A 23,772-nucleotide genomic window follows, 5' to 3' on the forward strand; every position below is an offset into this window, starting at 1 on the left:
ATAAACTAGCTACCTGACAAGGAAAGATGCAGAAAAAAAAAAAAAAAAACCCAGGTCTTCAGAGCTCTCCATCTGTACCAGCATAGTCTGAGATTTTATTTATCTTATTTGTTGGCAAACAGATATTATTTAATAAAACACTGAACCATTAAGAGGAATTAGTATGGACTGTGCTACACTCATATTGCAAGTCCTGCTTTGCGCTAAAAGTACTCATTTGGCTGAAACTGAGAAATCCATTCAAAGTAATCATAACCTGTCTACTCATATACGAATAGTCTTAACTAACCATTTATAGAGACAATTGAAATTAAAATAGTAACTGGTCTTGGATTGAGTAAATTTGTTTAAATGCTAAATGGAGTAGTAAAATCTGTAAGACTTATCTTCAGCAGAATATATTACAGTGCAACAAATTTTATGAACATGTTGTGACTTTAGCAATTCCGACTTTCAGCTGGAATTCAGTTTTTTTTCTTAATCAAATCTGTCTTCAAGAGCACTTTTTTCTTACAGGAAGAAATTGTACCATAAAATCACGAAATGTTTTTAAAATCCAAAATTTCAGTTTATCCCAGTAACTCCTAATTTCTACCAAGCAAATACAGTGAGGTGTAAATGTCATATTTCCTCATTGTTGTAACTAATGGCTGGTAGAAGTGAAGAATTACTCGAATTTACCAGTAATACACCTCCTGTTACAAAAGTATTTCAGGCAGATGGATTCTGAATATATTTATCATTCAATACTATGTTATTAGGGTAGTTAAGGTTTCCTAGAGAAAATTATCAGTTGAGTAAGAAAACTTTGAATACAGAAAGTATAGGAAGTAAACCTTAACTTTATATAAACTTTGAAGTTGCAGATTAGTGAGTAGGTAATTCTTTCAGTTTTAATCCTTTCTGTATGTGATTAAACACACAGTGAAAGTACTTCTATTAATGCTGTAACCATGTTTGGGTAACATGCCTAATATGCTCCCAAATAAATAAATATTTCGGTCTGTCCAGAAACTGCTTTGGAGGTACTGCATTGCTGTTGTTTATTTTTTTCTTTCTTTTTTCTCCCCTTCCCCCCCCCCTTTTTTTTTTCCTACTAGCTTTCTCAGGAAAATAAGGATTTTAGGATTTCACTGAACAGTTTGAGTTTGTTCATTTTTTTTTTTTCCTGTACAAAAGCAGTTACATTCTTGTTAATGAAAATCAGGATTATATTGCAAGGCAAAGGTATCTAAGGCTCCCTTGTGAGATATTTAAAAGGTGAAAGTTTGATGGAGTGTTCCTTGGTCTGACACAGGTTCAGAGTATTTCTCATAGATTCTTATTCAGCAAAAAAGGTGGTTTCTGGTTCACAACTGTAAATCAAAGGGATTTTACATTTAGGGCCTAATCCTACAAACTTTAATATACACAAGTAGTTTTAATGACTCACGACCATGAACAAGGATTTGCAGAATGGTATTCTCATTAGATGCCCACTTGCTTTCCTTTTACAAATTTAGTGTATATTAAAGCATTTAGAACTTTAAGACAAGTCCAAATGTTTTTTTAGAAAGTGAAAAGAGTTTTGCAGTAATGTAGTAATTAAGTCTTACCCTTTTACAAGCTCTAGAATCTTTTAAGAGTGCTGCAGTTGTCAGTTATGATTAGAGTCCACTTAAGCTGTTGATTTGCTCTAGAACATATTTGTGCTGAATTTTGGCCCATATTAATTTTTTTTTTCCCTAGAGCTGTTTTGTACTTGCTAGTCAACATGAGTGTTTCTTGACCCAAAGAGTAGGTGAAACTTGCAAGAAAGGTGGTGGGGTGTGTTTGTTTTATTTTCCTACTGTTAGCCTCTCCTGTTGTAGTTCTTATTTAGCAAAACAACCACTGATTTTGTTCGAAGTTCAGCCTGAATTAAGCGACTGCAGTGCTTGTCCCTTAAAAATTGCTGGTGTGGCTATTGCAAGCTGTGTGCTGACTTTGTAATCTGTTTTGCAATATCTAATTGTAATGAGGTTGAAAAGATAAAAATGTGCAGGCTCCTCTACTGAAGTGTTTCAGATGTGGAACTTTTCATGGCCACTTTTACTGTTCTGACTGTAGGTATAAAACACTTGAGACTCTACAAGTCTTGTTAGCCAAATCATAATTTGCAAGCTGACTTTGCATGCTTATTGCTCATCCAAAAGGAACTGTTGCAGATTACTTTTACAATTCATTTATTATTTCTTTAAGGACTTCTCTTGCTTTACAAAGGCAACTGAAATAATTTTCATGAAAAGGATCTGTAGCTATAAATGCAACCCATTCCTAGTTATTACAGCACATGTAAAATCAACCATTGTTTGATATCTTAGGCATGACTATTTTAAGTTTTAAATCTGAAGCAACTGAATTTTCTGGACTTTGTTAGTTTAAACTAAAGCCAGCCCTACATTATTTTAAAATGGAGTTGTGTATACTATTAGATTTAAATAGACATTAATTTTTACTATTACTTCAGACATTCAATGAAGCATGTATATAGGAAGGATGTAAGACTGGCATACTTTGACATCATTTTTCCTTGTCTGTTGATAAAATGGTCTTGCTAGGCAGTAGAAAAAGAAAAGCAAATGGCATGCAAATTCTTTAGGAAAAATAGTTAAAATATGCTAACTGGGATATTTAAATGCTTATTTTTCTCACTCGAGTGCAAATATAAGTAATGTATTGCCCCCTTTTTACTGTTATTTTTGTTTAATTTCAACAGAAGTCTAAGGAGGAATTTATGTAGACCCATACATTGAAGCTTGCAGTGCGGGAATGAGAAATGTAATCAAAATTGTTAAATGTTCATATAGTATATTGATGGCTTGTTAATAGACTTTGGTTTAGACTGCTGTTTGCCCCCTAAAAGCAGGGCATGTATGAAGTTGCAATTGTTAATTGAGTAGTGTTTGGATAAATCATTGTTTCTATCTTTGTTAATTTTGAATTTCTTTCAAACACCTGGATAGTCATGGTAATTTTTTTTAACTTTTTTTCCAGAAAACAAGGGGTTTTTTGTTATTCTAAATTTTAGACCAGTGTTAAAGAGAATTAGTTATTTTTATTGAAACACATTATCAAGATAATCTAGTCAAAGCAAGATGTCAGCAATATCTGTTTTTAATTTTTGAGGTACATAAAATCTTAGTAATGTGCAAATGCATCTGAAGTATTTGCACCTTCTCTTTAACCTGCTAAATTTTAAGAGCTTGCTTTTTACTTCCTGTGAGTGTCGTATGCTCTTTTTTATTTTGTGGATGGTTTGGTTTGTTTTGGTTTGTTGATGGTTTTTTTCTAATTCGTTGATTAAAGATTTTTGTGATTTTATGCTTCACTTCCTAGTTGACATGAAGAACAATTTGATTTTTTTTAAAAAAAAAATAATTTAAAAACTGCCCTTTCTTCCCACAGAAGGAAATGGATTTTAGTATTCATATGGAAGTTAACTTAGACATTTAGAAAGTATTGTAGTTATGAATATGACTATGATCTTCCCAAATTTAACTGATCATTTCCTATTTCAAAATAGGTATAATATCATAGGACTCACTTCTAGATTTAACAGGACTTCCAGTGCATCTGATAAATGAAAACATTTGCTTTATAATTTCTGTACTCCTTTGGACCACTCCTGTGGTCTTATGAATGTTATCACTTTATTCTGAAAACACCTTGCTTTTTCTTGTTGTGAGTTAGTCCCTATTTTAGCCAAGCTCAAAAATTAAACAAAGAAAAAGATGCTCCATCTGTTGTGAAATATTGTAATGGCTTTTAAAAGAGAGTCCTTCTCTAAGTGAAAATATATTGAAAAAGTTTGTTGTGGAACAGTTACCTTTTGATATGGTAGCACTTATTGTCAGCATTTTCCATAGGCAAAAAGAACTCCTGATCAAGAAGAATGATTATGTACTGGTTACCCTGTCCCTATGCTCCCTAAAACCAAAAGATTTTTTCCAGGTTCCCAGGGGAAGGGAAAATGCTGCTTTTAATGCCAAGCACAGGAGTTATAAAAGCAGCACTCAAATCTGTACTTTTCTTCATCTGTGTTAACACCTAATTCTAAAAATATTTTTTCAGCTCTCAGTCAGAGTGAAGGATTGTAGTTCTGTATGACCAGAGTATTTTTTTAAACAAAGGGTCATATGCTCATCTTTAATTCTATGTATCTGGAAATCCATAGCTTGTATGACATGCAAGTGTTACTAATATATTCTTCATACTTCTTTAAGTCCCAGATTCATGACTTCTCTAAACAATTCAAGAGCAGATAATACATGGTTTGTAATAAAAGCAGATGCAAATGCTTGCCTTCTCTTCCTAGTATTACCAGGTTTAAAATCTGGATCTTCATGATGCTTGTTTTGCATCTGGGTTTAGGGTGTAATGAGGAGACTCTGGAATTAGTAGTGAGAGAATTATTCCTTCCGGGGTATTGGTACTGCTAAACTGTGTTCTGTTGACATCAGCAACTCCTCTAGTTTTTTTGATGTTTTGATCCCACCATTATGACAGTGAATTTGGCTGTGAATATTGAGTATTTGCTTCAGAAATAGATATTTTTGTGAAACTACATAAGAAGCTGACAGAAATGTAAAATACAATGTTCATAAGTTCTCTCATAAACTTGTTGTCCTTTATTTGATTTTTTTTTTTTTTTTTGCCACTTAGGTATATAGACTTCTTGTATTTTTGGTGTGTATTACTTAATTTGTCAACCTCTGTCTTCTCACCTCAAAACAAATTTTAAACACTGTTCAATTTTTTTTGTTTAATTTTTTTAGCTTAATATAACTTACGTTGCTGACCCACTTTCTGTTATTAAAAAGCTGAACAGGATTTGTTCTTGAGGCAGGAATTAATGAAGGCTAACACTAGAGGGCAATTCAAAGCAGCAGCCTACCTCTGCTTATGTTATGGGTGCCTGTGATGAAAAAGAGGGAGCCAGTGGAGACGTTCCCAGGGTCTTCCCCCAGGCAAAAGCTGCTCTTTGTGATTACCCTCCTAAATGGTTTATTTAACTCACTTTTCATATCGTGGAGTGCTCCACTGAGTGAGAAAGAAGTTAAGCCAGCTCTAATGCTTTGCTGAATTACAGGAAACATCTTCCATAATGTCTTACCTCATTCACTCTTGCCATTGTCAAAAAGGTGTAACTTTCTCAGTGGTGGGTTTTGTTTGGTTTTTATTTGCTGCCACATGCTACATCAAACTCTTGGAAAGATACTGGATTTTGGGAGGTAAGGTAACATTGCAGACAAGCTTAAATGTCTTTTGTTAAGTACCAAGGAAAATAGAATATATAATTAGTAAAATATTTTCTTACAAAATATTGCAAAGTTAGTCAAATTAAGAAAACTGTATGAATAAATAATTTCATATTAAAAAATACACAAAAACCAAACCACACAATAACCAGGGTAAGGCATCAGATAGGTACTTTGTGTCTATAATTTTATCAAGTAAAATATATTATATGGAATACAGAAAAAGGTAGTTGAAGATGAGCAATAAAGTGCTGTATTTAATATTTCACCGAGTAGAAGAGATCATCTGTGTATATTGTACACTATTTAAACAATTTATATAACACTGCATTACATAATAAATTTCAGTTTTCATTGTTGTAATGCTCATTATAGATTTACAGAACATCTTAAATACTTGTAAATAATAAGCTATAATGCAAATGATGGTGTTGTGGTTCTTGAAAAGCACTCTAGTATTCTTGTTTTAGCAATGCAAATTTTCTCATTATATTGAAATGTATGCACCCAGCCGTGTAAACGCTTGTGGCACAGTACAAATTTGAAAACAAAGGGCATTTTATATAAGAGTGTGTATGTGAGTTTATACCTGTCTTTCTGTCTGACTTCATGTGCATACATATATAATATCTTGTATATTTTGTGTGCTTGTCTGTAAAAAAGCTGATCTATGATTAAAATGGCATGTTTGTTTCTACACTCTGGATCAGTTTGTCAAGTTGTATTTTCATTGCATTCCTTACTATTAATGTCTAAAATCTGCTTTAGCTGCTTTTACGTTGTTTTTTTTTTTTTTTTTTATAAAGAACATTTATTAGCAATCACTCTTGCAGTGCCACAATTAGTATAAATACTGCAGTGCATTGTTACAGTAAACGTTTACACCTGTTTTCTGCAGGTCTGATCAGCAGCTCTGGTGCATTTTGAAAATATGTAATCTGCTGGCAATGATGTGCCCGATCTTAACTGGTGCTGGTGCCTCTGAAAGAGAGATATTGTGTCCTAACACAGTATATATAGCTCAGCAATGACTGGCCTTGATCAGTCTGTCCAAGAAGAAAATAGTTTTCTTGGTTCTTAATTTGCAAAATCCCCAGTGGGGTAAAAAAAGGAGCATGTGGGATTTAACCTACAGAAATCATTAGGTTCTCTGGGGTTTAGGGGGAAATTTTTAGTTTAACTGGGGCAGTGGGTTTGAGGAATCAGCTGGCAGCCGTGTACACTGATACAGAGGTCTTAATCACATACATGAACTCTTTGTTTTGGAATGTATTTCTATGAAATCTGTCTGATTCTAGGTGATTAAACCAAGCATGCATGTAAGCTTTTAAGGAACTGAACCCTTAATCTTTTGCAGGTAAGACACTACCATTTTAAGAATAAGCACTTTCTTGCCAATATGACTCTTTTTCTTTTTTTTTTCCCTCTTTTTTTTTTTTTTCCTCCGGTTACCAGCTTGATTTTTGGCCCTAAATCAAAGAGATAAGTTCTGTCATTAACATTAAAGCTGTCTTCAGAATTTTGTTTATTTGAACAAAGCAAGAGCCAATATCTAAGTACCAGCAATGTGCAGGCCAGTATTGCAGTATTGGTCTGTTCTGTCTTTAAGCAGGTGGTTTCATGTGGCAAGCTGGAAGAGAGACTCTTTCTTCCCAGCTTTTGACAAAAAGATGACGCATATGACTCAGAATTAGAAGGGGAAATCTGCCAGTTTGCATCAGTTCCTTAACTTGTGGGCTGCTATTCACCACAAGAAAAATCAGTATACTCGCACCAGTGCTTCTTGAGAGATGAGGAGTAATCATTTCTTCCAAAAAGTGTAGGATGATTGGAGTAGGCCTTTCATGTTACACTACGCTTTTCCTATATTAAGGTATTTTTTATTATATTAAATTTGTAGAAAGAAAGAAAAGGATAATTTTATTAAATGCTACATTTAATAATTAATGTAGGAATCAGATATTATAGCTTAAGGCAGATCAAAAGCAAAGTGATATGTTTTATGAAACTTCTGTTTTGTTGGCACTGAAACTCAGCTGTTATAGATCTCCAGAGTCAAAAGGTAAGGGGGTTTTTTGTATATTTTTTTTAACCTAATTCCACATATCTTAATCTCCAGTTCCTGCTTTTAAGTAAGTTAGTAGGACTGAAAAAAAAAAATAACTTTGAAGACAGAAGCCATCTATTTTGAAGGGGAAAATTGTACTTGAAGTATGGAAGATCTGTGTTTTCAAAATGTCTTGCCTTACATTTGCTATAGAAGATAATGCAGATAATTCTGATTCTTTCATATAGGTTTGGATTATGATGGAGAGAGGCTTCTTGCAATACTGATATTGCTCAAAGAGCATACTGACAAGTAACTTTTTTATTGAAAAATTCAGATGCTAGTTTTCAGAGATTTAACATTTTTAAGTTTGTGGGTATTTATTAGTTTGAGAGTGCAATTTTTTTTTCTTAACTATTTGTGTACTTTAAGTATTGGATTATAAGTATTTTTTCTTAATATATTAGCATCTAGTTAATTCAGCATGGTTTTACATCAAGCTTGTTAGTGAAATATTGAAAATCTAGCTTAATATAGAGCCATAAGAAGCACCCAGCATCCTTATCTTGTCCTTTTTTTTTCTTTTTTTCTTTTTTCTTTTTTTTTTTTCTGGATAAAGTTGCTTCCATATGTCAGAACTGTTGTTCTTGTTTTGGAAAAGCTTGTTCGAAGTGAAGTTTGTTTTCTGGCTGGAAATAGGAAATTCACTGCTTATTGATCTGTGTCAGCCTTAGAAAGTACCATTTTATTTTGTGTTAGCTTAGTTCTGTGAGTAGTGGGTCTCATTGATGGAAAGTGGAGGGAGGGCCAAACAAATGTTTTTTTGAGAGGCAGTACACAGATCTGTGTTGTAGATGGTAGTATTAGTAGTATTAGTAGTATTCTATTAATATTTCATGGAGAGATGGGGGAAAGATTGGAATCTGTACCCCAAAGGTACTGTGGACACCTGAAACTTCTGCTGAAGTGACTAATTAAATACTGAAGTTGTAGAAATACAGCTAATGACTGGAAAACTAGCAGTTACTAGGAGCTGTTCCTCTGCTATTAACTAGTGGATTCCCTTAACAGTTGAGTTGATTTCTTCAAACAGGTCAGTCTCACCTTTCAGAAGTCATGCTGTTGTCTGGCATTTTATCGAAGTCATGTAGTGATGATGTTAAGAAAAAGACAAATTTACTGCCTGAGCCAGAAGGCAAGCTTACAAAAAGCAACTTCTTTCAGGACACGAAAAGCCCTTTGTTCTGTGGCCTTGGTCTTTTTGTGCTTTGACCCTTATTTTATAGCATTGTCACTCTGACCTTAAATCTTTGAAAGCAGACAAGCAGCAAATTTAGCCCTTTACAAGTGGTGTTTCGTTCTGAGCTATGGGCCTGGTTTTTATCTTTAGGCATTATAGTCCCATACAATACTGAGATGTAACAAAATCTCAATTTTAAAATTTGTGGCTTGGCATAGTGTAAATTATTATTTATATACAAGGTAATTAATAAAAATGTTGCTCTGTTACTGGCTTATGATTTGTAATTATTTACCAATTTGATATAAGACAGCAGCTAGGAAGGCGGTCTGGGTAATAGTGGCCAATATATTTTTCACTTTCCTAGAAGTACTTTGGAAATTGATCCTGTGCACAGACCACCAGGGTTTCTGCAAAAGTGGCTGGAATATTCTGTTGAGGACAAGAAATGCTGTGCTGTGTATTCTATAGTTAGGTTATTTAAACAGCAATACTTGCATGGCCTTCTTTCATAAAAGGCTGTGCCAGCTTAGAGGAGCACAGAATTTTACATGTAGCCTGTGACTGTTACATGAGCGAGTCTTCTGAGAACTTCATAAAACTTAAATTATTTTGTAAGAAGAACTGAAATTAATTACTATAATAGAGAACCAATAGTTGATAGATTTTAAAGGGTTTTTTAAATTTAATATGTTTAAAAGGAGAACCTGTTTCCCTGTCTTAATAACTTTACATTATGTAGCTGGTTTGTATTGTACAATTGTTGTTTGGAGAGGGATTGTCACATTTTCTTTTATCACCAATGACTCTATATACTTCAGGTTTTGGAAACTTCAGCTATAATAATAGTATAATCTTTTCTGAATGTAGAAGTGTAATAACCTAAGTCTACATTTATTAAAGAACTTGAAAATATTTATCTTTTAAAATAATTTTTTTAAATCTGAAAAGGTGTTAGAAAAAATTTTTAATACTCTTACAGAAACTGAAGATTCTACTTTGAGACAGATCTGGCTTTCTTTTTGATGGATCCACCATATTTAGTTTTAATATTTTTTGTGATAAAAATTGGGGGGGGGTAAAGAACATTTTAATTGCTACTATAATGAAATATAACATCTTACATTGTAGAACTTAGAAAATAGCTTCTTCATTTTTCTTAATTTTGTATGTGTCCTTTCAAGCAGAAAGAATGCTGGTACAGATTGAAAGTGTTCACACAGTTTTTCTTCCTGTGTGCTTGCCAAAGGTGCAGAAAAGTCAGATTTTTTAAAAGTTATGTGCAGGCTATACCAGTGCAGTCAAGAGGGATCTGGAAAGCTTTTCTGAAATGCAGCTTTTACAAACTCTGCTAGAGCTTGGAGCTTGTTACACTTTACAAAGTTCCCTGTGAAGTGTTTCATATAGCAATCTAGTTAATGCATCAGCTTCTGACAAAACACTTTTTAGAAGCTGGGAAAAGAGGTGGGAGGGGTTGGTCTTATCAGTTTTATTTTTAAGCTACAGTTGATTCTAAAATACACTGATAATATACCAAACTATACAGTGATTTTTTTTGTGTGTGTATGTGCTCTATCAGCTTCCCATAGTTATTCTTTTTTTAGCTAGCAAGCTATAAAAATTGACATACTGTACTTGTTCAAGTCAGAACTGACTACCTTTAGTTTCTTGCCTTTCACAGAAATTCACTGCATTCTGTTTGCTGTTCATCACTCCAATAGAAGCATCAAATTGCAGAACCAAGTAACAGTCTTCACTCTAGTTTGTCTTCCTGGGTGCAGTTGGCGAGGGGGGTTGCACCTCATACAAATTAATATATGAGTCTAGCTAGTATAAGCAGTAGTTGGAATCTTGGATTAAGTAAAAAGGGTGTAAAACAGAACTTGATGCTGAGAGTCCTTAACTGCACTTCTAAATTTCCAGGTATTTTTATACTTCTGAATTTCTCAATGGTTTTACTTCCTGGTTTTTATTTTTAGCTGGCTTTGTTATTTCATGTTTATCTTATGCAGTAGTTCTCCAGCTAGTCTAAATCAGTTTGTTCACGATCCTTGGAGAGATGGCTGGACACATGATATAGATTCTCCAAATTTAGTAGCAGTAAATTTCAGTAATCAGCAGTCATCTGCTTTACTTTAGTTATTAATACTTCACATTGCAAAAAATGCAGTTCTCCCAGTCTTTTGCCATGGTTATATGGGGAGTATTGTTGGCATAATCAGGAAATAGTGAACATGCAAATTTTTTTTTCTTTTTTTAATGTCAAAGTTTGTTCTACCAAAACTCTAAATTAGTGGTAGTTATATCTGTTCAAATATTCATCTCTTTGTTCAGAGAACTGTTTAAATCATTAGTTTTGATTTTTTTTTTTTTTTATGCAACTTCATAATCTTGGAGATATTCAGCTACTTGCTGGAAGGTATGGGAGGACCTCTTATACATGGAGAGGGTATATAAGCTTGGTCCTGAATTACTGCAGTTCTTTGAGGTGAAGTGAGGCAAATTTTTTGCTGTGTTAGAGTTATTTAATTAAAAAAAATGCAGTGAAATTGGTAGTTTAGAGACAGATTTTTTAAAAAAAATTTAATTGTTTTTTTAGAACTGCAGTCTGAAACACTAATTTAAAATCTTACTGTTACTTTAGGAGAAGAGCAATCAAGTTATATAGGTTATTCTCTTAATTCTTCTTCTTCTGAGCAGAAAGCAACCTCATTTAAGTTGAGTGAATTAACTGAGTGTTGTAGGTTATGCCTGAATCAAACAATAATGAAATAGTAGCTGAAACTATACTGATACCTTTAAAGTTAATGTTCTGAAATATTTCAGTGGAATCTTTTCTTTTTACAACATACATGCATCTCACTTTAAAGGCTGTTGACACCACAAATTAGATAGAAAGATGGTTCCTTAACAAAGAAACAAGAAGGCAGGAGTAAAATAATATATTTCTAAATTTTAGATTTAAGAATGAACAAGAGTTATAAATTCTAGTATGTTTGCAGTATAACTACTGCAAAGTTGAGTAATCATATGACAAAAATAAAATGAAACTATTGTTTTAGCTTGGAGGGAGGGGTGTACACAGTGTATGAGAGAGATACAGCTACATACTCTTATAGCTCTTAAAATCTTAGAGAATGGAAGTGTTTTCTTGGAAGTGAACAGTGAGATTATCTCTAATTCTTTTTCCCAGATTAATTCAATAAAACCCCAAAAGCATTTTTCAGTGTTGAACTGCCACTGTATTTGTTCATATTTAGTGGTGTGTTAGTGGCACTGAACTGTGAGAGAAGAGCTTGGCAAATTCACCAGCAGTTGCCCAAAAAGCTACACTGCAAAATGTCCTGTCTAACATAGAAGTAATTTACTCCATTAATGGAATGCACAGAGCAGGATACACTGGTCAAAGATGCCCGACTTCATGCTGTGCCATCTCAGTGCAAACCCTGTCTCACTTCTGGTTAAACTAAGCTAACCTGGGAAAACAGATACGGACATGTAATTGATGTTGTCTGGGCTGTGGAGGAGAGTAGCACTGCTGGACAAATGTGTAATGCATTTAGACTGTGGAACACTTAAGTCTCTCAGGTTCATGTTCAGTTTTCTAATTTTAATCTGAAATAAGCTTGGGCAAGGGTCACAATGAACAGTGAAGTAATAGCCTTGCTTTCATATAGGGTCTGTGTTTCGCATTAATGACTAAGGAACAGAAGCAAAAGAGTATGGTTGTGAGCATTGGTGTATAACGCTGTTGATGAGGAGGAGGTTTTGGCCAAGAAATATCAAGAGATATTGACCAGAAGGCACGAGGTAAATGTTTAATTTTGCGTCATGTTCTTGGGTATTAGAGACAGTATACAGTGTTTAATACAAAGGCCTTGGTGTGTTTTACTCCAAGTCGCTGACCTGACAGTCAGATTGCAGGCCTAGTGATACCTTTTGGGTATAATATGTTACATAGAGGTTTCAGGAGTTATTAGTATTTATATTAAAGTATTTATATTAATATTAGTAGTAGTAGTTATAGCAGCATTTAAGGATCTTATAAGTTTGTATAGTAGCCAGAAATTAACTTGTGGCTGGTTTTCCTAGGATCAGAAAAGATTGAGTTTGGCTTGGTGTTGTCATAGACTCCTGACTATAAGCAGTAAAAAACTGAAATACTATATATTGGGCTTGGTCTTTGATAAATCAACTAAGAAATACTGAAATCAAGTAAAGGCTCCTTCATTGCTTGGGAACACTCCAATTGCTAAAGCAAGCACAAATACACGTACACACACACACACTCTTTTCCTTTCTCTTTCTTTTTTTTAACAGTTCCAGGTTTTTTTTGGTTTTTTTTGTTTTTTTTTTTCCAAAAAGCATTCCTGACTTGTATATGTGAGCTGCTTCTGTGGAATTTCAGTTTTACATCTTCAGAATCCTTCTTGCTCAGCAGAGCTCTTGCTTTTAGGGACTTCGGTAATGTAATGGAGCTGCTTGCATTCATGTTTCCCAGCTGTTGTTGAGGTCTCCTTCGTCTGTCTCTCATCCACAGACTTAAGACACAAGGATGGAGGTAGGAGAAGCACTCTTGGTAACAACTATATTCACTTTATGACCAAAACATAATGGTACACAGCTTTGTGCAGACATTCCTGAATTTCAGTAGATTCCTGGCTCAGTTATGAGTGCACTTCTTATCTTAGACTTCTCCCTTTCATCCTTTTCCTGTCCTACAACCCCTTCTCTCACATACACTGTCTTCAATTTTATGTGATAATTTGCTTATCCTTCTTGCAGATTTTATCTATTTTAATAGCAGTGTAGAAAACATACAGTCACATTGTGTTAAATTTTGGGTTGATTGGTTTCTTTTGAGGCATTTTGTAGTAAAGTTTTAAAAAAGCCAGCAACAGAACACCTTCCAAAATCATTAAAAACAGAATTATAAAAAAAAAAATTCAAATAGCTTGGAATCCTGTAATTCATGCAAGGTTTTGTGTTCATGTTTTGTATGGGTGCATGGAATTACCTGCAAGTTTTCTTACTAATGTATTTATTGTAGGAAATAGCATAATAGTTCTGCCAAGTCTTCATTTCATGGTGTGTATAGGTTAATTTTAGAAGGATTTAGTTATGCAACAGGAAAAATACCCCTACATACTTAAGCTAGAACCTGAAATCAACCAGGCAATTGAAAGAATAGTATCAGTTAAACACATGGAGTTTCAAATTCAGAATTTGGCCTGAATGTAAAAATGAGAAATGCACTTCCAAAGGTATTGAATGTTGCAGCTGTCTTATTTTAAATAATTTTCTTTCAATCTTTTAAGGTAAATCTACAAACACAAAGCAGTATTTTTTCTTGCTAGAGAACATTTTTCATACTTTTTTTTTTCCCCAGAAAAGTTGAAGTAAATCCTTTACTGCTGGCTAGCATTTTTGCTTATCTTTTGCTATCACATCTATCTTTATCTATGCTTTCCACATTACATATATGGTGGAGATTGTCTTTCTTCCCTTGGTTTATACCTAGCACAGTTTTTTTGAGGGGAGAGACCAACTGTCAGAGCATACATTTACAGTATAGGTTTATTTTGACTTTGCACTCCTGCTTTAATTCACCCTGGTTAGTTGGGTAAGTTGTGCCTTTTTAGTTTAGTTTGCCTATTTTAGCTGTCCAATTTAAAAAACAAACATAGGTAGTAAGAGGTGGGGTGGGGATAAGTGTAAATATAGCTGTGCATGTATAAAATATACTGGAAATGGCTCTTTGCAGTTCCTCAAGTTAGCATTTCTACCTGGACAAACTATATATAAAGTGTTGCTGCTGTTACCTGTAAATTTACACTAGCAATCTCACTGTAATTGGCACATGTGTGGCAATGGACTCTTCTAACAGATATTGCCCTGCTGTATTACTGTAGGAACAAAAATAGGAAGGGAGAAAAGAAAAAATCCCTAATCTTTCCCTGCCAAATCTCTTTTTGTGCTTCCAGATAGCCCTGTTCATTCCCAGAAGTTGTCTGTCAAGACCTGACTAGAAGGCATATTGCAGTGGAGTGGTGTGCTTGGGTCCATGCTGTGTAAGTAGCTTTTGTCTTAACAGTTGAGTATATAAACATTAAAGTGTAATTCACGTTATCTAGGGAACCTAGATATCTAGTAAAAGGACTGTACACACTTAAAACTCTGGCATCCTTTAGTCTAAGAAAATGATACCTAGCAGGGATGTGAACTCCACATCTACTGCCTACTTCAAGTAAAGCAGCATGGTCATTCTAGGCTGGAGGCAGATGAATTCCTGCTCATAATAACACATAAGATACTATTCTTGCTAACAACTCTTGTGGGTTTTTAATTTTTTTTTTCCCTCTGAAATTAAGACTCTTGAGTCTGCCCAAAAATTGCAGTAAGGGCAAGTTGCTAACAAATGGCTTGAGGACTGATAGAGTAGTTGACAGAAGCTTATTTTTAAATCGGATTCTTATTCTGTTACATATGAAAGTTGTTGGGGTTTTCTTTTCGCATCTGAGTTTCTAGATGACAGAAAGTTAGATTAGAAAATAACCCAGTTTTTTTTGTTTTCTTTTGAAATAAACATCTGCATAATCTTTAGTTCCTCTAATCAGACACACAATTGTTCAGTTTATGGTTCATGTCCCATTAAGGTATTATGCACCTGTGACAATAAAATCTAGAGCTTCACTGTAAATAAACAGTCATCTTGGCAAGGGACAGATGTTTTCTAAATGTTTTGTAGTTCATTAATACAACTGATGTTACTTCGTGGAAGCTAAAATTCAATAATAAAATTCTTCATTCAGCACTGAGGGGATGTTTCTGTTTCCTTGAAGCATGGTAGACACCTTGGCATAACGTAGCAGCACATAATGGTTTGTGGGTTTTGAAAAGGTGCAGGCCATATTGTGCTGCCTCAAAAATACAAGGATTTCATCACCCTGAAGAGACATACCACTTATGATTTAGTCAATCTTGTGATGCTGATGTCTGTCATACTTTAGCAGCACGTAAATATTGGTGTTAAGACTGTAAATATCTCCAGTATTAACTGTGCTGCTGAAGTAAGGCTGGTCACTTCTGCACACGAGTCATGGAACAGACACTGCATGTATTTCCTATGCCTTTTTGTTGCTATAGTGTTTTGTTTGTATATGAACACTTTCTTAGCTTTTTTGTATTTTCAGTTATTCAGAAGCTATATTTAGAGCTTCATAGTATCTGATGGTAAATATAGAATAGACATAAATATAATTTTGCTTTGGTTTATGTGCAAACTGAACTCTTTTAAGGAGCCATCTCAAGCTACACCTGTCTAACAGTGCTTTGGTAAGTGTGTTTGTTTATATATTTTAAAACTATAACAATTAAAAACTACAAAAATTTTACTTTGTCAGCATGTCTCTTTATTAAAACTCTTATAATTGTGTTCAATTTTACAACCTTTTCTAAATTAGTGGAACTGAAGATTTTGGTCATGCTTTTAGCAAAGAACTTTCAAAGAAAAAGTGCCTTCCAATTTTTTAAACAAAACTTATTAACCACTTCATTTCTTAAATCACTGGGCTATAGATAGGTAACAGTTTTATGGTTAGAAGTTTAAAGTGTATATCTGACTGTGAATTTACTAATTTTTCCCTCATCTTCCACTAAGATTTTTCTCTTGCAGGAGAATCTTTCATTGAGATGATTAAAATTGCTGCAGTGAGAATGGAAATTACTTGGGCTTCTTTCCTTTTAAAAGCTGCATGCAAGAACTGTGGTGAGTCAAATGTAGACTAATGGTTATGTAAATGCCACTAATTTTAGATACAGATCTGAAAGTGTGTTTCCTTTTAAGAATTTATTCTCTTCACTATCATGACTCAGTATCACTTGCTTATCTAATTTTATTAGCCGTGTTGTATTTTACCATTTAAAATATACATACCTTATTCAAATATGTGTTCACAGAGTCAAGTTAATGTATCATATGGATGTTTTAGAAGGAGGGAAAAACATTTATCTGCACTCAAGATTTATTTTGATTTTAGCCTTTGCAGGCCTGTTACTGGTGCAGTTGCATGGTTATGGTGAATATGAATCCAGGTTGTTATAATTCATAAGGTTGCATTGTTTGACCATATTTCAAAACTTCAGACTGGTAAAAATCACACTCTTTTTGTCTACTACTGCTGTGGATTTGAGCTGGCAAAATTACTAATGGCTAAAATTTCTGATTTAGTTCAGACCTGAGCAGTTCTCAATAGCACAGCTATGCAGAATTAGATAGCCTACAGCTTTTCATAAAGAACACTTGTGTGCACATTTACCTACTACATTTCTCTTAAGATACATGACCAAAACAAGGTTGACTACTTTGAGCCAGATAGGTTATTTTTTCCAAGTTAGCTTTCTCATTGAGTTTCTTCAAATAGCACTATGTAACTGCTTAAATATTAAAGACCTACACATACACTACAGCCATTTGAAGACTTAGAAATGCTTGGAAAGACCTTAAAGGTTGATTTTCAGCATGCTGCAGGCTGGTTCTTGCACAGGCCATCCATCCAGTAGCTCTTGTAGATCTAGTATTTTAATGTACCCAGGATTTTTCCCGGAGACTTTTATGAGTCTATTTGCATGGCTTTGTTAAAGTGCAGTGGCCAAACTGTTCCTGACTACTTCATTGTGCTCCTGTTGGCCTTTGTGTGAAGAGTGAAACAGACTGTGCTTCCTTCTGGTTCACCATGCAAACTCCTATCACTGGCACAAGGGCAGGAAATAGCAGGGAGCAGGAAGAAGCAGAAGGGCAAAGGTTGGAGAGCCTTGTTTTGTGGCCCTAGCAGCTTAGAATAGTTCAGTGACGTGGTGAAAACACAGATTGAGCATTTGCAGAACCAGAGTTCAACTGAGGAACCAAAGTTCTGTCTGCATTAGGAAAACTACTTCAAGTGCTTATGAAGGCCTACTCAAATGATTCAGTTCCTAAACCTTTGAAAAGGATGTTACATTTCTGTCATGGTTCACAGGTGGCTTAATATTAGTAGTTATGTTTTCCAGAAGTTTGCCTGTATGGGTGGTGCTGGAGACTATGGCTGGATAGAACTTGCTTTGTGTTGCAGCTCTGGGATTCTATGGACTGTGCCTGATGTAAGTAAAGGAAGGCTCACAGTTCAGGTGCTTATTTTCTGCTAGGTTTAGAAGCTGTATGGGGAAAAGATGCTAATTCACGTAAAAAGGCAAGAAAAGATAGGCCTGCTTGTAAATAAACTGAGAGTAATAGCTATATGAGTGAAGACAACTGGTGTTAGGAGCATGTCTAAAGATGAGATGTTAAAGGTTGAAGCTGAGAGCAAATACAGGAAGGACAGACCTGATTAACTGGAAAATCAGAAGGATTGAAATATGTTGGGCAAAGATTTGGAGGTTGGTTTGTTTATTGAAATTGGAAGAAGCAGCAGCCTGACGAGGGGAAATGGCTTGAGGTAAAGAGAATGACTCAGGCTTAGGGAAAGGGGATTGCACTCCTCAGATGATTGCTAACGTTCACTGGGGTGGTCTGCACTTCAGATCCAGAAGGTAATGCAGACTGTTAAGTAGTAGGCATATGGGAAATCACTGCCAATTTCATCCCCCTCATCATATTCCACAGAGAAGAGGGCAAACCTGTTAGTACCCTCCACTACTTCATGGGTTTTGGTCCTGAAAAGAAATCCCAAAGTAAGAACAGTTGAGGTTGTAAGGGAGATTCCTAGTTCAAACATGGTAGTTTCTTTAAGGCTATGTCCACTCAATTTTGAATCAATTTATGGATAGAGACTCTGCAGCCTGTCCTGTTCAGCTAGAATTTAATGCACTTAATTTCTTACCTGTTGCTTCTTTTCCTGTCTCTGGACACAGCTGAGGAGAGCCTGGCTATGTCTTCTTTACTCTCCAGTACCCACAGCAGCAGGCATTTAGAAACATTGCTGCAATCGCACAAACACAAGCCTTTTCTTCTCCAGGCCGGAGTCTCAGATCACTCAGCCTTTCTTCATGTGAAAGATTCTTCAGTTCTGTCATCGTCTTTGTGGAAATAAATAAAATGCTTAATCTAATAAGGGAAATCAGAATTCAAAGGAGGAAATGGGGTTTTTTTTGGGGGGGGGAAAAACAAAGCACAAGCTAGTAACTGTAAAAAGAGCAAGAAGATCACAAGATGAAACATTAAGAAGTTAGATAACTCCTGCTTTAAGATTCTGCAATCTTCATTTGCCCCCTTGTGTCAGTATACTATGAAGCAATCTTTTTGATCACACAGAATGTTTAGTCTATTGATAGGTTCAGCCTGTTGTGGTGCTGGGACAGGGAAGATGTTTGTAGGCTGTGCAAGAAGAAACCTGGTGTTGCTATAGGTGCTGCAGAAATTAGTAAAAAATTCTGTAGGCAGTGGAACAAATGGCTGCAAGTAGAGGAAGCCATTTCTTCATTGTTATGCCAAGTGAGAATTCCTAAGAATTGGATGTGATGTTTATTTTTCTGCCTTTATTCTCATGTGATGCTGGACAAGTAACCACGCTGTTGTTTCTGTAGTGCATGTATTGTGCTTTACTTTAGAGTTGTCTGATTTAAGACTCATGTCTGAAAGAAACACTGGTGGTTCACATTAGTAGCCAAGCTTCTTAGGGGTTGTCATTTGAATTAAAATACTCTGTAAAAGTATGTCTGCTGACAGTCTCCTGTCTTCTTAAAGGGAACTTCAAACTGTTGCATACTATGATAGTTTCTACACCTCTGTGTCACATTTAAAATAGGGGTAGTGGGCACATATCTTGAAGGGCTGTTGGCTACTTTTGTTTAGTAGCTGTACTACAGTAATGCATTTCCTCTTGGAATTTTCTATGGCATTTATTATCTGATTTTGGAGGAAGAGGTGAGTACTGTGCATCTTTTGAAGACCAGATCTGCAGTCAACTTTCTTTGTTACCAGCTCAGACTGGGAAATAGTGTCTGTGCTGTTTGTTCATGGTCTATTTCTGCAGTCCTGTGAACACCAAAATATTCTGATTTGTGTCCTGTCTTGTCACTGATTCATTTTGCAAATATAACTCATTATTAAACACTTGTGTGTGCAATTTTTTGCTTGTCATCTTTGTGAGTAACATCATCAACATTCTGCAAAATCTATATAGTAAAGGTAATGTACCTGTTTGAACTTCAGCATATTTGACAACAAATTTACCTGTGAAGATCCGTTTTCCAGGAAAAATGATCTAGTTCAGTTGTAACAATTTCTGAACAGTGGTAAGCCCTGCATCTCTAAAAATACAAAGTGACTTATACCTAAGTATTTAGGACTTGTACAGCCATTTTCTTCAAATTTCAAAGGCAGTTTTCTTGGTTCTGCCTATGGCACACTTTGCTAGAAGAGTGGTCTGTACTAGAAATTTAGATACAATGATCTGCAAATGTTTCAGCTTTTCCCTTAGTCATGGCATCTTGTTAAGTATTGGGGGAAGTCTCTTCTAATCAGATAATTACATTAGCAGTAATGTTGAATTTGAAATGTTTTGACTCCCTTTATCTTCTGTGACAGTAGGTTGCAATGAAGTCACAAGAAATGATAGAAATACATCCTAAGTGGTGAGCTGCTGTTGCACCAGTTTAACAGCAGCAGCAGCAGTTCTTCACGTAAAAAACAAAATGTTTTAAATGTATTTGAAGGAAAACTTATGTCTGCAATATCTGCAAATCTCCTTTCTAAGGTGGCGGTTGTGTGTATCACAGTAAAATATTTAACTATAAAGAGACATAAGCAATGCCACTTATGCCATTGCATTTTTCCATAATTTTTCTTATCTTTCTGTGAGGGGGATAATAATCATCAGAGCACTTCCTTTTCGATCTAAATAGTTTCTATTAGAAGTTATTTAATGGTCATCAGGTGCAACTCATTTTTTCCCACATTTTATTCACTTACAATAGCTCTGTATTTGTGAAATAAAATTACTTACATTGCTTCTGCCTGTTAATGTAAAATTTGAACCTTATGTTCAAAAGTTCTGAAATTAACATATTAATTATAGCAGCATTTATCTAATTTGTATCTTCAGTCTGAAGTATACAGTGTATAGTAGTTGAAGGCTTAGTTTCTCTTGAGAGATAGGAATAATACATCTATAGTGTTTTCTTCTACTGTTTTATAGCCACAGGAGTCAGACATGGATAGAAAGCTTCACATTTCCCTACACTTCTGCAGGGCAAGTATGTGGCTTTATTGCCCGTAAAATAAACTTGTGTCAGCAGTTTTTACACTTTTAAGTGGTTTTAGAAGTAAAACATTTTTGGATCTCTCAACAAATACTCAAACCCTTAAGTATTATAAAATTTGAAGTATATAAGGCATAAATTATAGCATAGTCTCAAATGTATAAATTGTTAATGTTTCATTGAAATAGAGGCAAAGGAAGAGCTTCAGGGATTATATTTGACCAGCTAGAATAGTCAATAATAATGTAAGACTATCGTTCTACAGCCTTGTGATTCTTGAGCCAGACAAGTTTGGGAATGAGTCTTCTCTTTTCCTTCACTATTACCCCAGCTCTTACATGTCCTTGGTGGTTTCATTGAATGACTTGAGGTTAGTTTTTGGTAAGCTCAGCTGGCTGAATGTGCTTCCTGTAAGCAACAGTGCCAGTACTGAGAAAATAACCTTCACTCCTGAGACTGGCACTCCAGTTTTAAAGTCCATTTACATTGTTTAAATCACTGTAAGGAATATTCAGGGCCTTATTCTTCCTTTCTTGACACTACTACAGACAGACTTAGCCTATCTGCTCTCTAAATCAATATCAAAGGGTCTAAAAACATTTTGGTCTTTTTTCTTGTGCAGAAGTTGAGTGTCAGTATATGAAACCAGCACAAAAATGCTCATATAGATATAGCTTAGCATCTGGAAGCAGCTGTGATATGCCTTTCCTATTATCAAGGTAATGTGAAAGTCACCCCCTTTTCCAACAAACAATCGCTATTATTTTCAGACACATCAATAAATGCATTAAAACTCTGTATCTATAATGGAACTTTCAGATCACAAATACAAGCTTTCCAGTAGTATGAGACAAAGATGGACAAGAACTCTAATGTTTTAGAGGTATGAAATCTGTTAAATGTCTTCTTCTTCAAGCAATTTTAGGAGGTGTGCATGAATGGTAGGTTGTACAGTCAGGAAGAGGATTTCACTGCAGATTTGATAACATCGTGTAGACAGACAGCCCCCTGTTGGTTGAATTGCTGTGGAGGCTGTAGAAAGGAATTGAGCTTGAACTCAGCTGTTCGTTGCATTCAGCAAGCAGTGTTTTTCAATCCCATGTCACAAATAGAGAAAATTAAGGGAGAAGAAAAATGTGTATGCTTGTAAAAACTACCTTTGAATCAAGTTTTATTTCTTGTGTATAAAAAATGTTAAAGCTTGGTTATATGGAGTGTCTGCACAGTGTTTCTTAATGCCTTTATAGAAATTTATTTTAAAAATGCTATAGTAAAAATGTAGTGCAGTATTTTGTCCTTGTGATAAAACTTAAGACTAGCATGCTTGACTATCACATTTACAGCCTGACTAAAGTAAAGTATATAGATAAAGTTCTGTCAAGAATGCAGGGTTTTAAAACATTAAAGTTTGTAAGCTGGCAGTGAACTAACCAGGTACAGCTTTATTTAGTGACTGAGACTATCTATACAAGCTTCTGCTTTTTAACAAGGTACAGTTTTATCAAGAGTCTTGGGTGTTTTTTAATAACATTTGCTTTGCTTTAAGATGTGTTTTAAGTTGCTACCAATGCAACTAGCTGCATACTTCCAGTTTCCATTTCCTCATATGTTGAGAAACAGAAAAAGTTCTTATTCAAAATTAAATTAATGTCTCATGCTGACAATTGCAGGACACTTATTAGGCATTTTGTTGGGGACTTTTTGCAGAGTTTGTAAAGAGAACCTAAAATCTCCCTTCTAATGGTCACTGTATATCTATGTAGTGATGGAATACTGTAGGTACTGTATGAAATGCAGTATCAGGTGACACAAGGATTCCAGAAAGAACTCTGTCACAGAGGTACAAGATCTTATGCTCCGAGATAAACAATACAGAAATTATCTCTTTCTGCATCAGGTATGGCCATGGTTATAACACCTCATCTTCATTTAAGGAATTGGATTTGTGGCTGAAAATCCATAGCTGCAACAGTGCTAGAGAAACTGATGTGACAATTAGTTTTCTACTACAACACAGAAGACTACTATGATGTCAAGAAAGCCAGAGTGCTGGAGGACTTTTCCTCATGCTTGGAACACATTAAAAAAATCAGTGATCACATATCTTGGAACGGCTGGCAGAAACAAGAGAGTAAGGCTATGTGCTGTGATTGAAAAGGGGGAATGGGAAAGATGGAGACAGAACAAAGCTGCTTTAAAATTGTCACAACTTGCTAAATTAAGAAACTAGCTGAAATAATCTCAAGGCAAGGGGATTCTTCCATGAAACAGAAAACCTGGGTATCAGGAGCCTGAAGAGATTCAAGTTTACATGTCCTGCTTCTGAAGAAATACCCAGTGGAAGTTGCCCACAGATGTTCCCCATCTTTCTTGTTAAATCAAGGATATGTGCAAAAAAGTCACAAAACTATTTTGTTCAAAGGTTGTTGGCGGTGATAACTATTGCTGTTAGCAGATGAAAGCAAGCTGCAGGTAGGATTTCAAAGGGTAGTGGAATTTTCTTTTATTGGACTAACTGTGCAGCTCCTTGCATGTTCCATAGTCTTCTCCTAAGATGTCTCCTGAAGTAATGGTTAAGCCAGCATACAATAAATATAAGTACCCATTAAAGCACGCTAAATGCGTACCTTATGGTTCCAATAGATGGACACTGAGATAATGAAGTATTTGTGAATTGCATCACAGTCCTCTATTATGCCAAAGTTCTGGGGTTTATTGCTGAAGAGAGCACCAGTAAAGGTGGCTTTAAACTGCTTTATGCTCCTACATTCTCTAAATCTGTTGAAGATGGAAAGCAGGGAGCAGCATTAAAGAATTTCAGGGCTGTCCAAGCAACCAGCAAGGGGATTCACCTCTTCCCTCCTGCAGTCTCTCAAAGTGCTTTCTTTCTGTGTTTGAAGCAGCTTTTTGAGTCTTTGGGTTTCAGAGGTTTTTGTTTTGGTTTGAGTTTTTTCCCCAACGGAGAGTTT

At 35.2% G+C, this 23,772-nt stretch overlaps 1 long non-coding RNA gene across 1 annotated transcript in view; it reads left to right on the forward strand.

The window, feature by feature from the left end:
- The window catches only part of LOC134041237 (uncharacterized), a 77,327-nt gene extending 58,072 nt beyond the window's left edge, over nt 1–19,255 (forward strand). Inside the window, exons 4-7 of the long non-coding RNA XR_009932967.1 lie at nt 14,551–14,637; nt 16,242–16,334; nt 17,615–17,704; nt 18,455–19,255. This is a non-coding gene — a long non-coding RNA (uncharacterized LOC134041237). The remainder of the gene's footprint in view (nt 1–14,550; nt 14,638–16,241; nt 16,335–17,614; nt 17,705–18,454) is intronic.
- The last annotated feature ends 4,517 nt before the right edge of the window (nt 19,256–23,772 follow it).

The sequence above is a fragment of the Cinclus cinclus genome, chromosome 2 (assembly GCF_963662255.1).
Source record: "Cinclus cinclus chromosome 2, bCinCin1.1, whole genome shotgun sequence".
Taxonomy (NCBI): Eukaryota; Metazoa; Chordata; class Aves; order Passeriformes; family Cinclidae; genus Cinclus; species Cinclus cinclus.